Raw genomic sequence first — 14,779 nt, 5'->3', positions numbered from 1 at the left:
AGTTGGGATGTGGGGCTGAGGAGAGGAAGCTTGGGAATGTCAGCCAAGGGGCATTAAAAATTAATAGAGCCGGGTGCGGTGGCTCACGCCTGTAATCCCAGCACTTTGGGAGGCAGAGGTGGATGGATCACCTGAGGTCAGGAGTTTGAGACCACCTGGCCAACATGGAGAAACCCCGTCTCTACTAAAAATACAAAAATTAGCTGGGCCTGGTGGCGCGTGCCTGTAGTCCCAGGTACTCAGGAGGCTGAGGCAGGAAAATCGCTTGAACCCAGGAAGTGGAGGTTGCGGTGAGCCGAGATCGGGCCATTGCACTCCAGCCTAGGCAACAAAAGCAAAACTCCGTCTCAAAAAAAAAAAAAAAAAATTAAAAAAAAAATTAGTAGTTTCAGTAAAGCCCAAACTGGCTCCAGGAAAAATTTCCTTCTTACCAAGCACCAGAAATGTTTCAAGTTATATGGGAATTTTGAAGATTATTAGACATAATACAGGGATTTTGACTTTATACCATCTTGACCAGATTATTTGTAATTCTAGTGAGTGGATTTTTGTTCTCACTGTAGGCCGTGGATTTTCTGCAATGATGAGTAAAGGGAATTGACGCTCATGTTTCAGAATCCATGTATGAATGCATATATGTTTTGAGGTGGTCAAGCTAGCTCTGATCACCAGTTCTGAGATCTGAGCAATGGGCCATGCCTGGGTAATACCTCAGAGCTAGCATCATCAGCATTACTGTGCAGTAGTTTGAGGCCCCCAAAGACAGAGTGCTTGAGTGAAAAATGGCTTTGGTCTTGGAAGCGGCTTTCTGAGGGCAACCCCTCAAGTCCAGTTCTTGAGAGGCTTGTGTAAGCTGTGAGAAATCTTTATAACCTGGAGCAAAAACAGCAGTGAGGCAGTTTTGCTGAAGTATGTAGGCTTAATGGTCTAGATATTGTCATCCAGAGTTATGAGGCTTTTCCAAGGCTTACGGCAGTGCAAGGACTGATGGCAGAAGAGGAAGTCAAGGTAAAGAAATGTGAGGAGCTCCAATGGTAAATCAGGGAGCTCACCCCAAATGTGGAAGAGCTGGGCTTGGCCTGGAGAGGCACTTTTCCCCTAGGATACATGAAAGTCTTTCAAGAAAGATCACTAAACCTTTGTGAGCAAGAAGCAAATGACCTAAAGATAACTTACTTGGACGTTGATGGGTTGATGGGTAAATGGAAAATGATTGTAGTTTTTCTTTCTCTCTCTTGGATGCAAATATGGAATGATGAAGTTGTCTGAGTTTCTAGACACCATGCAACAGCAGCAGCTCCGTCCTCTATTTGTTTTGGAAGACCAATACTTTTCTTTGCCTTTTTTGGGAATATAGAAACAGAACATAGTTGCTCTTAGAGAAGTTCAAACATAAATCAGCTTGTATACCTTGAAGTTTTGAGGTTTTTTTCTTGTTTTGTTTTAAAGAGAGAATATTCTTCAGTGTCTGCCCAGAGGAAGCTTTGGGAACACGTCTTAGCCAGCTGCCCCCAGGCTCCTGCCTAACCTGGAGTGGATACCCGTATGGATGCCTGACTCTGCAGATACTATATAAAAACTTGGATCCTAAGTCAGGAGACCTTAATTTGTTTTAAAGTCCCTTTTACCACTGGTCTCTAGTACCTGAATCTATTGCCCTGGTTCTTTTTGGGGATCTTTTACTTACTCTTTTCTCACTTCCATTGGGAAATTGAAAGATTTCTATTCCGTATTTCACATTTTGCTATATTTTAATTTTTTCCATACAGACTCCATCCCTGTGTTTTCAATATCTGGATGTCTGGGTCCCGGATTCTCACCTGGAATCCATGGGCCACTGATCATCTGCTTCTATAACTGTTAGAAAAAAGACACTGCATTTGCTATGAACCCAGACTTAGGTTTGCTCTCTTTAGGATAGTATTTTGGAAACACCAAAGGGAAGAAAATAGATTTACACCAAATGTTACTTTAATCTTTAGTCACGAATACAGCCGTGCACCACAGAATGACATTTCAGTCAGCAATGGACTACATATGCAACAGTGGTCCCATAGGGTTATAACATCATATTTTTACTGTTCTTCTATGTTTAAATATGTTTAGATACACGAATACTTACCATTGTGCTCTGCTGCCTAAGTATTCAAGACAGTAACATGCTGTACAGGTTTGTTGCTAGCAATAGCCTATATCATATAGCCTAGGTGTGTAGTAGGCTATGACATCTAGGTTTGTGTGAGTACAAGCTGTGATGTTCGCCCAGTGATGAAATCGCCTAATGATGCATTTATCAGAATATATCCCCATGGTTAAGCAACGCGTGACTGTATTTCAAGAACACTTATTGTAGGCATTAACCTATGAGAATATAGAAATGTATGAGACTCAACTCTATCCTTAAACAACTTAAACTTTAGTTACATACATAAAACAGAAGCATATGAAAAATTAAATGAGACCAGTATTAATAGCCAGTGTATTAAATGCCTACTGTGTGCTAGGTGATTTACAAGCATTATTTTAATCGTCACAATTACTCCACAAGGTATGATTATCTGCATTTAACAGATGGTGACCCCCATGTCTTAGAGAGGGTAAAAACTTTCCAAAGTTTACTTGGCTAGCAAGGAGAGGCACCAGGGCCTGTCTTCAAAGTCAGAACTCTTTCTGCTGAAATATATTGACTTTATATTTGTTCATTTTAACAAAAATAGAGATTATTGAGATTATTGCTGTGTACAATATCGATGCTTGGTAAAAAGTTATAAGGAATTCTAAGGAGGGAAAGTGTTCTGTGGCCTGGGATGGTTAGGGAAGACTTTGAGTAGAAATGGAGTGATTTGATCTAAGATCCAAAAACTCAGGAGGATTTGCCTAGGGAAGAGGAAAGAGAGACCAGCCCACCTAAAGGAGGACGGGCTTGAGCCACAGCCTTCTGGAGCCATCTTGAGGGATGCACTGGGAGGCGCAGCTTAGTCTCATCTCAGTTCCAACTGAGAGACTCCACAGGGCTGGAGAAGTTTTGGGGATAGGATGGAGTTATGACTGTTAGCCCCATGGTTGGGTTACCTTTCAATGCCCAGGTTTGTTCCTGGAAGGATTTTCTTAGTTTGTGTCTCCCATGGCAATATTTAGATGGGCACGGGGAAAACACATTTTGGGGGTGTAAAACAGTGTTGGCATCCCACTTCTTACTGGTGCAAGTTATGGGGCCCGAGAATTGCCTTAGAGGTTGAATAATTACTGGGTTTTGGGTTTTATAGTTCTCTTAAAAACTCTTCAGGCTTTGGGTCTATGTGTATGCTTCTGATCCAGAGCCAAAGTTCTTAACGACACAAAGCGATTGAGCCCAAGAAATGCTGTCTTTCTTTCTTAATTGAGACAGAGTCTTGCTCTGTCACCCAGGCTGGAGTGCAGTGGCACAAGTTTGGCTCACTGCAACTTCTGCCTTCCGGGTTCATGCAATTCTTCTGCCTCAGCCTCTCCAGTAGCTGGGATTAAAGGTGCCCACCACCACGCCCAGCTAATTTTTGTATTTTCAGTAGAGACGGAGTTTTGTCATGTTGGCCAGGCTGGTCTTGAACTCCAGACTTCAAGTGATCCACCTACCTTGGCCTCCCAAAGAGCTGGGATTACAGGTGTAAGCCACAGAGCCTGGCCCAAGAATTGCTGTCTTTCAACCAAGGGCCTGTGCTCTGATGTCTCCCAGATTGTCAGAATAATAATTTTGGGGCACCATCTGTAATCCTACCCCATAATCCAATCTTGCCCACCTTCATCTTCGCAACCACCTCAAAAAGGTTATCATCATTATCCTAATTTCACAGACAGAATAAGACACCAATGGAAAGGAGCAGAGGTCTTCAGGGTTCTCTCTCCTCTCTAGGTTGGATGAGGCCCTGGAACACAAGTTCTCTAGGGAGTCCCCAGGTACATTCCACAAAGTTCTGGTCCATCTTTCTTAACAACAAATCTTCTTCTGCCTTTGAGGTTTCTCTTCATGCCATCCTTCTGCCTTTGATCTGAGAAAACACAGGCCCAGTAAGTGTCAGGCCTCTGGACTCATGGATCCTCCTTTTTAGAAGTGGTCAGTAGGGTGTGAAGCTTCAGAGAGTGCTCCTGGCCCCCTATGCCTGTCAGAACCACAGGGAATAAATCCCCTCTTGGCCCAGCAGTAATCAGCTCATGCCTTGGAGCATGAAATTTGATTAGCTCTTTATCTCAGCTGCATTACTTGGACTGTTATTATGAGTCATAAAATTTACAAACCCCCATCCCACCCACCCCTCTGTCAGTGTGACACTGGTGTAGGACTTGGTGACCTTTAGGGAACGGGAGCAGGGCTTTGCTCTTTTTTATTTCTATGAATTTGCATATACAGACCAAGGTCATACTGCCACAAAAGGAGACTCACTTCTTAGGGAAATCCTAAGAGTTACTGAGGTTACTTTTTGCCCCTTTGGTATACCATTCATACAGGGGAGGGAAATGGTATAGGTATGCATAAGACATGCCTATCGTATTTGCAATGCAAATTCTGTCCTAAATTAGAAAAAGAGCTACATTTACTCTGTAGAAATGAGTTGAGGGTCTGTATCTGGAAATAGTAGCCTATACTGATTTCCCAAACTGATTTGCAAATTAGAATATTCTAGAGCACTGTTAAAAAAAACAACAACACGTATTTCAAGCCCCTACTTCCTACCTTTTGCATTGGAATCCATATTTCTGAGAATCTAGCCAAGGAGTCTGTATTGATCATGTTGGACCAGCGTTTTGGGATGCACTCATTAGCCTCCATTTGGATGCCTAAGGATCATGCATGTCAGGGCTTGGGTGCCTTGTCAACAGACAGAGAGTCAACAGACAGTCTGTGCCTTGTCAACAGACAGAGAGTCGCTAGGATTCAATAGGCATGAAGGGCCAGAGAGAGAGTCCTCCTGAGATGTGTGAGAACAGACACTGTAAGAGGGAGTAAGGAGTCAGGATGGAGCCTGCCCTCATGTTCCTGAAAGGCCATAGGCCCCTGCCTGACAGCTTCTTATGCCTCATTCTCTGCCTGTACACAGCCCAGCCTATTCAGGTCAGGCATCTGCCATGCTGACTGGTTTCTGTATTTTGTGATCCAAATTCTTTGGCTTTTCTCTGTCGTGGGTTCAATCACAGCCAAACTGACTGAAACTGAGAAAGCCAGGTCAGTGAGACTCCCAGATCTCCCTTTCCAGGCCTCTGAAGATCTTTCTCATTAAGACATAAGGAACAGGCTGGGAACAGTGGCTCATGCCTGTAATCCCAGCACTTTGGGATGCCGAGGCGGCCTGATTATTTGAGGTCAGGAGTTCAAAACTATCTTGGCCAACATGGTGAAATCTTATTTGGCTAAAAATACAAAAATTAGCGGGGCATGGTGGTGGATGCCTGTAATCCCAGCTACTGGACAGGCTGAGGCAGAAGAATCGCTTGAGCCTGGGAGGTGGAGGTTGCAGTGAGCAGAGATTGCGCCACTGCACTCCAGCCTGGGTGGCAGAGCAAGACTCCATCTCAAACAAAAAAACAAACAAAAAAAGACATAGGGAACAATGAGAATGACAGGCCCATTGCCCAACATGTTCAATACACCATCAAAGAATAACATGCCATTTTAACAAGAAAATTTATATGGACCAGAAGGAATCATGGTGGCATGACCAGCACATTCTCTTGTAGTCAAGATGCATGGGAGGTCAAGTCAGAATCCGTAATTTTTATGGCATTTATTGTTCATCTCTTCATTCATTAAAAAGTATTTATTCAGCACATATTATGTGCCAGGTGCTTTGGGACCTTGGTACTGTTTAGGTGCTTAGAATACTTTCATGAAAAAATTAAAGATACTTGCTTTTAAGGAGCTTGCATTCTAGAGGAGAGATGGGGGAAGATAGACAATAAACAATAAATAAGTTATGCAGTATGTTAGGAAGTGATTACTTCTATGGAGGGAAATACGTTAGGGTAAAAGGGATCGAGAATTCCAGGGAGGTAGATTGCAATTTTGAATAGGGTGATCAGTATGGTCTCATTGAGAGATAACATGTGAGGAAAGATTGAAGGAGGGTAGATATGTGTTGGGAGAGCACTCTGGACAGAGACAACAGGCTAAGAAAAGGCCCTAAGGAGGGAAAACGCCATTATCACTGGAATGGGTGAGTGAGGACTGATAATGATGGCAGAGGCCATAAGGACACAGCACATGGGAACTTGTAGTCATTTAGACTTTGGTTTTTTACTCTAAATGAGATGGAAGTCAAGGCAAGGTTGTAACCAGAGGAATGATATAATTTGACTTGCTTTTTCATTAATTTTATGTTTAATTTTTATTATGTAGACAAATAATATTATCACATAATTATATTATTATATAATAATATTATATATTGTTACATTATAATATAATATTATTACATAATAATTATATTGTGCAATAATAATGTCAATTATTATGTATTTTATGTAGACAAATTTATATTTATATTTTTTATTTATTTTTTAAGCTAAAAAAGCAGACAAAATAGTATAACAACCCTTCATGTGCCCATTACCCAATTTTACAATTATCAACTCATCAATATTTTATAGACTCCCCTTTCACTTCCCCTCCTCCCTGAATTCCAGATATAATATCATTTACTCAGTAAGCACTTCCATTATGTAATGTCTTTTTGATTGAGGTACAATTTACAATAAATTACAGCTTCATGAATATTTTCATACCCTTGTAACCATTATTCAGATCAGGATATAAAACAGAGTCTTTCCAGCACTCAAGATTCCCTTGTTTCTCAATTCATAACCCTACCACCACTATCCAAGGTAGCCACTATTTTAACTCCTATCATCAAAGATTAATTTTGCCTGTTCTTGAATTTTTTTGTAGAAAGAATCATACAGTATGTAGCCTTCTGTGTCTGACTACTTTAGCTCACCATTTTGTCTGCAAGATTCATCGATGTTGATTGTTTGTAGCAGAAGTTTGTTGTTTTTTACTGATGTGTAGTATTCTGATATTACTATTCCACAATTTATCCATTCTGTTGACAGACAGAGGAAAGGTCCACTCCAACATGAAGACACTGGGAGGAAAGAAAGAATAGTGAAGGAAGCTAAAGGTGGAATCACTGGGATAGGAGGAGAAACAAAGAAAGTCCATCCAGGAAGCCGGTGAGTAACAGTGAATCGGGAACGGAGTCATGCCAAAGGCTGCTGGTCAAACAAGTTAGATAAAAACAAAAAATAAGCATTAGACTTAGGAGTGTGTAGGTAACTGGTAACCTTTATAAGAACAATTTTAAAGACAAGAAACTGATTGAAGGGTTTCAGAGAGAATGAGAGGAAAGTGCTTGATTAGAATACACAGCACTTTTGAAGCGTTTGGTAGGAGACAGAGCAAAGAAATGGGGCCAGAGCTAGGGGAAAAGTAGGGTTAGGAGAATGTTTATTTGCTTTAAAGATAGAAGAAATAATAGTATGCTTGCATGCTCATGGTAATGATCCAGTAGGAGAAGAAAACCTGAAGATATAAGAGAAGGAAGCGAATTGCTGGAGCAAAATCCTCAGGTAAGTGACAGAGTTGAGATCTAGTGCACAAGTGGAAGATTGGCTTTAAATAGGGAAAGGACATCAACCATGCCTTAGAGACTGAAAATAGTTGTGGGGGCAAGATTGGTAAGCACTGATATCCAGGTATCTCTGACTTTGTCAGATTGGGAATAAAGATGTAGTCTCCATAAGAGCCAAAATAACGTCTGTGAGCCCTCTGCTTGCTGCTGGAATCTCAGCCTTTTCTCCCAGTAGATTTAGAGACCCCGGGATGCTGCTTATACTTGTCCCCACATGAATCCTGTTTGTTAATAGCTATCACAGGTAGATAAACTTCGTTCAAACCCTGACAGTTCTACAAGGCTCAAGGCCAAAGCTCCTTTATCCCTGCTGTAAATAAATATTCCTTCTTAGTTATGCAAAGGTCCCAGAGCGGAGTTGTTTATGCAAACTGTTTCTCGAAAGGCACACACGTGACACCGGCAGAGCTGGATCAGAGTAGATTCTGGTGTCAGTTGCTGCACAAGGCCAAGAACCACTATTTCCTCCCAACATCTGATCTTAGCATTAGCTTGGGCTCATCATAGCTCGTCTTCTTCCCTGTGGTGAGTTAGATCTGAACACCTCCATTATTGCTTCATTTAAGCTGGTTTTCACTAGTCTTCCTGCTCCCCACCAAACTGGAGCATGATAAAGACAGACAAAGGACAGAGAAAGACATTTGTCTCCAGGCACCAGCCTATGTGGGCACCAGAAACACTAAATGCAAATTTCAGTGCTGTAGCAGCAGAGAACAGGGAGGGAAGGAAAGCACAAGCACATTCCACTGTCCCTGGGCATCCTACACCCTCTTCTTGCCACTGCACCAAGTCCCACCATCTGCTAAGTCCACCAGCTGTGTTGTTTCTAACTGAACCCCACAATTTGAGTCTTTGCCCCAGTGATTTCTCAGCTTTTATGTAAATCAAGGGTCTGAAATGTATGTATTGGAGGGAGTGGCATGACCTAACTCCTCCAGCTTCTATTCAGTCAATACATATGGAATCAGAACAAGGAATGCTTAAGTGTGTAGCGGTGTGAGGCTAAGATGGCTGAAAGGATTTTTCAACAAGGGAATCTGGACCACATAAGTGTCTCTCTTTCCAGGACACTGCTGTCGTAGGCACTGCCAGTGGCTGTCTTTATTGCTTTTTTTCTGAGTGTCACAGCTGATCAGCCGACATTTGCATAGGCTCACTTTTCCTTTACTCATGTTAATTAAGTCAAAGGTGTCATGGCAAAGTTTTGCTGGCCAAGATGCCAGAATTTTAGAAAGGATTTAACTCCAAGAATTCTAGAACTTTTATGTTAATTAAAGTATTTTTTGGGACAAAAATTGATGAGGCTTGTAAAAATCACCAGAGGAGGAGACTCAGTGCTCTTTGACACCCTTTGCACATTTCTTAGATGAGTCATGCATCTCTCAGTGGAATTCAATTGGTTTGCTCTAAATGAAGTTATCAATCTGCCTTTCTCTGGCCCCCAACATATACATTGATCATAATGGAAATTACAGGGTTGCAACATCATAACACTGTTGTTACTTGTCAAGGATGACCATGAGTGAAAGTCCTGTGGATCTGGCCTTGTGGGAGACATGTCTTCTGCTTCATGGTCTCTTGTTGGGTCTGCTGGTCTGTTAGGTGTTTCTCTCCCTGGCTGACTCCTGGGAGACTGACTTGCAAGAGATTCTCTATTCTCTGTGCCCTGTAGGGTGATGGGGAAAGCTAGGCTTCAAGTAGCCACAGACTGAAACATCTATTTCTGCTGCTTCTTTTCGTCAGGAATCCTCCTCCTTTGTACCCTATGTCCAGATCCTGCTGACTCAGCCTAGATCTCTCTACAACAGAGGGACTATAGGTCACTGTGATAGCATTTACCTGGTATTCCCTCAAATAACAGATTCAGACAAGACAGCAGAATTTCTTCCTCTGACATATACATCCCTGGGATAGATAGTTGGGTAGTGCATACAACTTTCCACTATCCTACTGTCATTCCCAAATATACATCCATTTGCAAGGTGTGGTAGCAAAAGGTTTTCAAGTAAGACAAATGCAGATCCAGATTCCAGTTTTGCCACTCATCCTGTGACGTTAGGAAAATCACTTTATTCTTTACATGGGAATAGTGGTTTACGGTTACAGTGGTAGCCATTTGTGGGTTCACAAAACCAGCACGGTCAATCCCCTCCACAATCCTCTGAGGCTGCTGTAGTACCCCAATTCTACCAACAAGGAAAGGCAGCCTGGGCAAGGAGAAGAGGGAGGACCAGGTTTGCCTGTCCAGAGCAGTGAAATTGGGTCTTGTCCCAGGCTTTATGGAGAGAATCCCAGTGTTCTTTAATTTTTTTGGTTGTCACAACTGCAGGGTGAAATGTTCCTGGCATCTAGTGGGTGGAGGTCAGGAATGCTTCTAAACACACTACAAGGGTGCATGGGACAGCTGCTCACAATAGGGAATTATCCAGCCAAAATGTCAGTAGAGCCAAGGCTGAGAAACATGGCAATGGCAATAGACCCAAATATGACCTCATCGAAGATGGGTGAAAAATGTCCCCCAATTTGCTGAGTTCACTTGAAAAGAATTGTATTTTAAGCATATGCCAAGCTGCAGAGAATACTAGAATGTTCCTCTTGGCGTTTCACCTTGGCATTGGCTCGCTTTGCATACATTCCTCTTTGCATAGGCTCACTTTTCTTTTACTCACGTTAATTAAATCAAAGGTGTGATTGCAAAGTTTTGCTGGCCAAGGTGCCAGAATTTTAGAAGGGATTTAACTTCTTGAATTCTAGAACTCCATACCATACACATAAAATAATTGCAAGTAGATCATATATCTAAATGTAAAAGCCAGATTATCATTAAAAAAACTGATAAATTAGATTTTATTAAATTAAGAATGTCTGCTGATCAAATCACATCAAGAAAGTTATTAAGCAACTGTGATGGTTAATATTGAGTGTCAATTTGATTGGGTTGAAGGATGCAAAGTATTGTTCCTGGGTGTGTGTGTGAGGGTGTTGCCAAAGGAGATTAACATTTGAGTTAGTGGGCTGGGAAAGGCCACCCACACTTAATCGAGGCTGCCAGTGAGGCCAGTATAAAAGCAGTCAGAGGAATGTGGAAGGGCTAGACTGGCTGAGTCTTTGGGCTTTCATCTTTCTCCCGTGCTGGATGCTTCCTGCCCTCGAACATTGGATTTTGGACTCTTGAGGGACTTATACCAGTGGTTTGCCAGGGAATCTTGGGCCTTCAGCCCCAGACTGAAGGCTGCACTGTCAGCTTTCCTACTTTTAAGGTTTTGGGACTCAGACTGGCTTCCTTGCTCCTTAGCTTGCTGACAACCTATTGTGGGATGTCACCTTGTGATTGTATGAGTCAATACTCCTTAATAAACTCCCTTTCATATATACATCTATCCTGTTAGTCCTGTCCCTCTAAAGAACCCTGACTAATAGAGCAACTAATAGACTGGAAGAAGATATTCATGATACAAATGTCTGACAAAGATCTGGTATCCAAAATATATAAAGAACTACAAGAAAAAGAAAATAAATAAACCATTTTTTTAATTGAATTGATCTTTTATAAACAAATATTTTATAAAAGATTAATTCAGATGTCTAGTAAGCATATGAAAAGGTGTTCAATAACATTCATTAGGAAAGTACAAATTCCCATACACACCAGAATGGCTAAAATTTTTTTCAAAACTAATAATACTAAGTGTTGGTGAGGATGTGGAACAATTAGAACTCTCATACATTATAGGAGGGAGTGAAATCAGTTCAACCACTTTGGAAATATCTATTAAAACTAAATATTTGTCTGCCCTATGACACAGCAGTTGCACTCCTAGATGCGATGCTGCTAGGTATATATCCACGAGAAATGAGTTCACATGTCCAACAGAAGACGTGCACAAGAATGTCCACAGTAGCCGCAAGCTGGAAACAACTACTGTCAACAGAATGGATAAATGTGGTATAGTCGTATCATAAAATAGTACATACATCAATAAAGAATAACAAACTTCTACATACAGTTACATCAATGTGAAACAGCTTGCTGTGACAAAGAACAGAATTCTAACAAGTAGGAAACTCTTGGGTAGACAATTTAAAATATAGACCTGTATTAAATTCATGGAATAAACTAAACAATTTTATAAAGGAAAAGAATATATTAGACGTTGTTTATATATTTCATAGGCTGTAACCACTAGTGTGCTGTATGACAAGACTTACAATTTCTAGAAACTATTTGTATATTAGATTCCCTGATAAAATAATTCATGTCTTTTTGTAAGAAAAACTTCTAATAAATGTATTTGTCAGTGGGTAGTGTAGTTTATGGACATCTGGCAGCAAAATCACCAAATTTCAAACTAATAACCCTTGTAGCATCAGATCCTTACACATTTTACATGTTGTTTTGAGATTCATAGATTCACATACATTCACTTCCCTCAGCTCATGAGAGTAAGGCTCATATTTTTCATGGCATATTCAGAGGTCTCAATCGTAAATTCTTACACAAATTCCAAAGGCAATATTTTATTTAGACCCAGGACATGTATTAGTATTTCTGACTGGAGTTAGGTGAGATAACTCTCTAAAAGTGATGGCAGAATATTAAAGAGGCAGGTAGAGAAATCTCATACTTGGAAGCTACTTAAGTGAGCTTGTTTCCAACATCGGTGATTCTAATACCAATGATGTTGACTGTTTCCCACTGAGGTGGCCACAGGAGTCTCTGTGAGGAGGGTTGTTTTTGAGTTGACATTTGAAGAAAGACTGGAATTCTGGTAGAGAAAAAACCACCTAAGTGAGGGAAATGGCATAAAGCAAAGGCCAACGTCTGGGAAGTAAAAATGTAGTTGAAGGAGAGTAATTTAAAGTACAGTGTTTATGAAGGAAGTATTCATGAAGAAAAGTAGTTGGAGATAAGACTGGAAAAAAGCGATTAAGATCAGAGTTTTGAGAACACAGATTAGGGCTTTGGGTGTTTAGGGGGGCAGAATCATGTAATTACTTTAGCAGGTTGGGAATAGCTTTCTTTAAAACTATTTTTGAAGTCTCAGACAAATTATGAAGTCTAAGCTTCCATAGTCTGATGAAGAACAAGTGAAAAGCAGAATCCAAAAGGAGTAGTTAAGTTCCGGTTGGCAGGAGTTGGGAAGACGGTGGAGGAAAGGAGCTCCAGCCTGTGATGGGCACAGTGTGCCAATGGCGGGAGTCACGCTGGGCTGCATGAGGCAGGCGTGCACCTTGGATTGGCTAGGGTGGAGGTGTCAGCAGTTCCGCCCCAAGCCCTACCTGACTTGGCTGTGGTTTCCTAGTGTTGGCCTGAATATCCCCGGAGAAAGTGAGCTTTCCTGTTGGCATTCCTCACCTCTGACTTGAACTTGGCTCCTCCTCTGGAAGCAGAGATTTCTCTGTGTGATTATGCTAACTGGCAGATTTTAGAACATTCTCTGGGTCTCTCTTCAGTCTTGTATATATGAATCTAGATAAACCCTCTTTTCCATTATGGGACCAGGAGAAATCGTTGCTTGGTTAAGTGTAAGTGGAAAAATACCAATAAATTGGATTTGTGGTAGGTAATTTACTGTTTTGTCTTCCTGATTTCCCTTCTGCCCTTCTCTGGCATTCCCTTTCCTTAGGGAAATGCACAGTTTTCTATTCCATGCAGTTCTGGTGGGACTGTCACTGCTGGTGCTCTGCTTCAGAAGCCACAGGTGTGGGCATGTGACCAGAGTCTGGCAAATCATGGTGTCCCATCCTCCAGGCCACAGTGATTGGACTAAGATGCAAGCATGTGTCTGAAGCAGGACCAATCAGAATCCTTCTCTGGGACTTACTGGATCTGCCACAATAATGCTTAGAATTTTCTGCAATAAAGATGGTTCTTCAGTTAGAAAGAATGAGGCCACCACACTGAAAGAAGCAGAGCTGAGAGGGAGAGAGACCTGATAACTTCCCTTTGTGTTCCTAGATCTCAGTATGTCGGAGCCTGTTCCCCTACTGTCCCCTCTCCCCAGTACCTATTTCTTTTTTGCTTGAGTTAGTTTGAGTTGTATTTTGGTCACTTCAACTTAAAAATGAATCCTGATTAATATAAAAGTTGTTTCTTGGTCATTTGCTTTATTATTGGCTTCAGCTTTATAACTTTCTTGGTCCTACACAACCAGCAAAGCCTTTTGAGGATGAGACCCTCTGTAGTGTTCATTTAAGCTTAGTCCAGGAGGTATCCTTACAGATGTGACATCTTTTTAATGTCTCCTGGCTTTGTATTCTCAATTCTGTGGAGTTGTGCATCCCTAAAGACATCTCAAAATACTTGCTGACAACATAGACAGGGATACCTGCTCTTTGGGTCTAGTTTTCCAGCAAGGAAAATAGATTTTGTAGAGTATTTCTGAAAAACAGATGAAAATTGTGATGATAACATACATTAAATACTAAAAAGAAAAGTGGTTCAGAGAAAAGGCATTATATCTAAGAGTATCATTAAGGTGTTCCATTATGCAGTAAATGAAGTGCACTTTCACACTCCATCAACTTATGTTTAAGACACTGTGTGCATGTGTTTGTATGTGTGTGTATGTGTATAAAACTTTGCTACAGAAAATGGGACAACCTAAAGCCACTACAAAACCTTGAATCTTTATATTAGGAAAACGTTTCACTCGTGTGTGTGTGTGTGTGTGTGTGCATGTACACAAGGAGTTCTTAAAGTGTTCTAGTAGTACACTTCCTGTCAGAAACATTGTTGTTATCCTAATCCATGCATGCTCAGCTGTGAGTGAGTTGGGACAAATGAAAGGGGGAACCAGGAAAATGTCCCTGAAATGAGATCATCTGAACCAGCCTCACCAGTCAAGATGAGTGACTTTGTGGGGCAAGGCATGGCGTTAGGAGTGGCCAGGCCCCTGGGATGATGCCTGGGTCTGCAGTGGCAGCACTGTGGTTCTGAGCGGTTCTTCTCTTTGGAGCAGGACTTCAGGTGACAGCTTGCAACTGAGGCAGAAAAGCTGTGCAAAGCTGGTTAGCCCAGCAACAGCAGGAAAGAAAAGCGGTCCAGGAAGAAATGAGACAGGACACCATGCTGTCTTCCCCTTGCAATGCTCAGATCTAGTAATGCCTCCCATGAAGTC

Source organism: Gorilla gorilla, chromosome 15 (genome assembly GCF_029281585.2).
Source record: "Gorilla gorilla gorilla isolate KB3781 chromosome 15, NHGRI_mGorGor1-v2.1_pri, whole genome shotgun sequence".
Taxonomy (NCBI): Eukaryota; Metazoa; Chordata; class Mammalia; order Primates; family Hominidae; genus Gorilla; species Gorilla gorilla.
Note: the sequence above shows the minus strand (reverse complement) of the source record.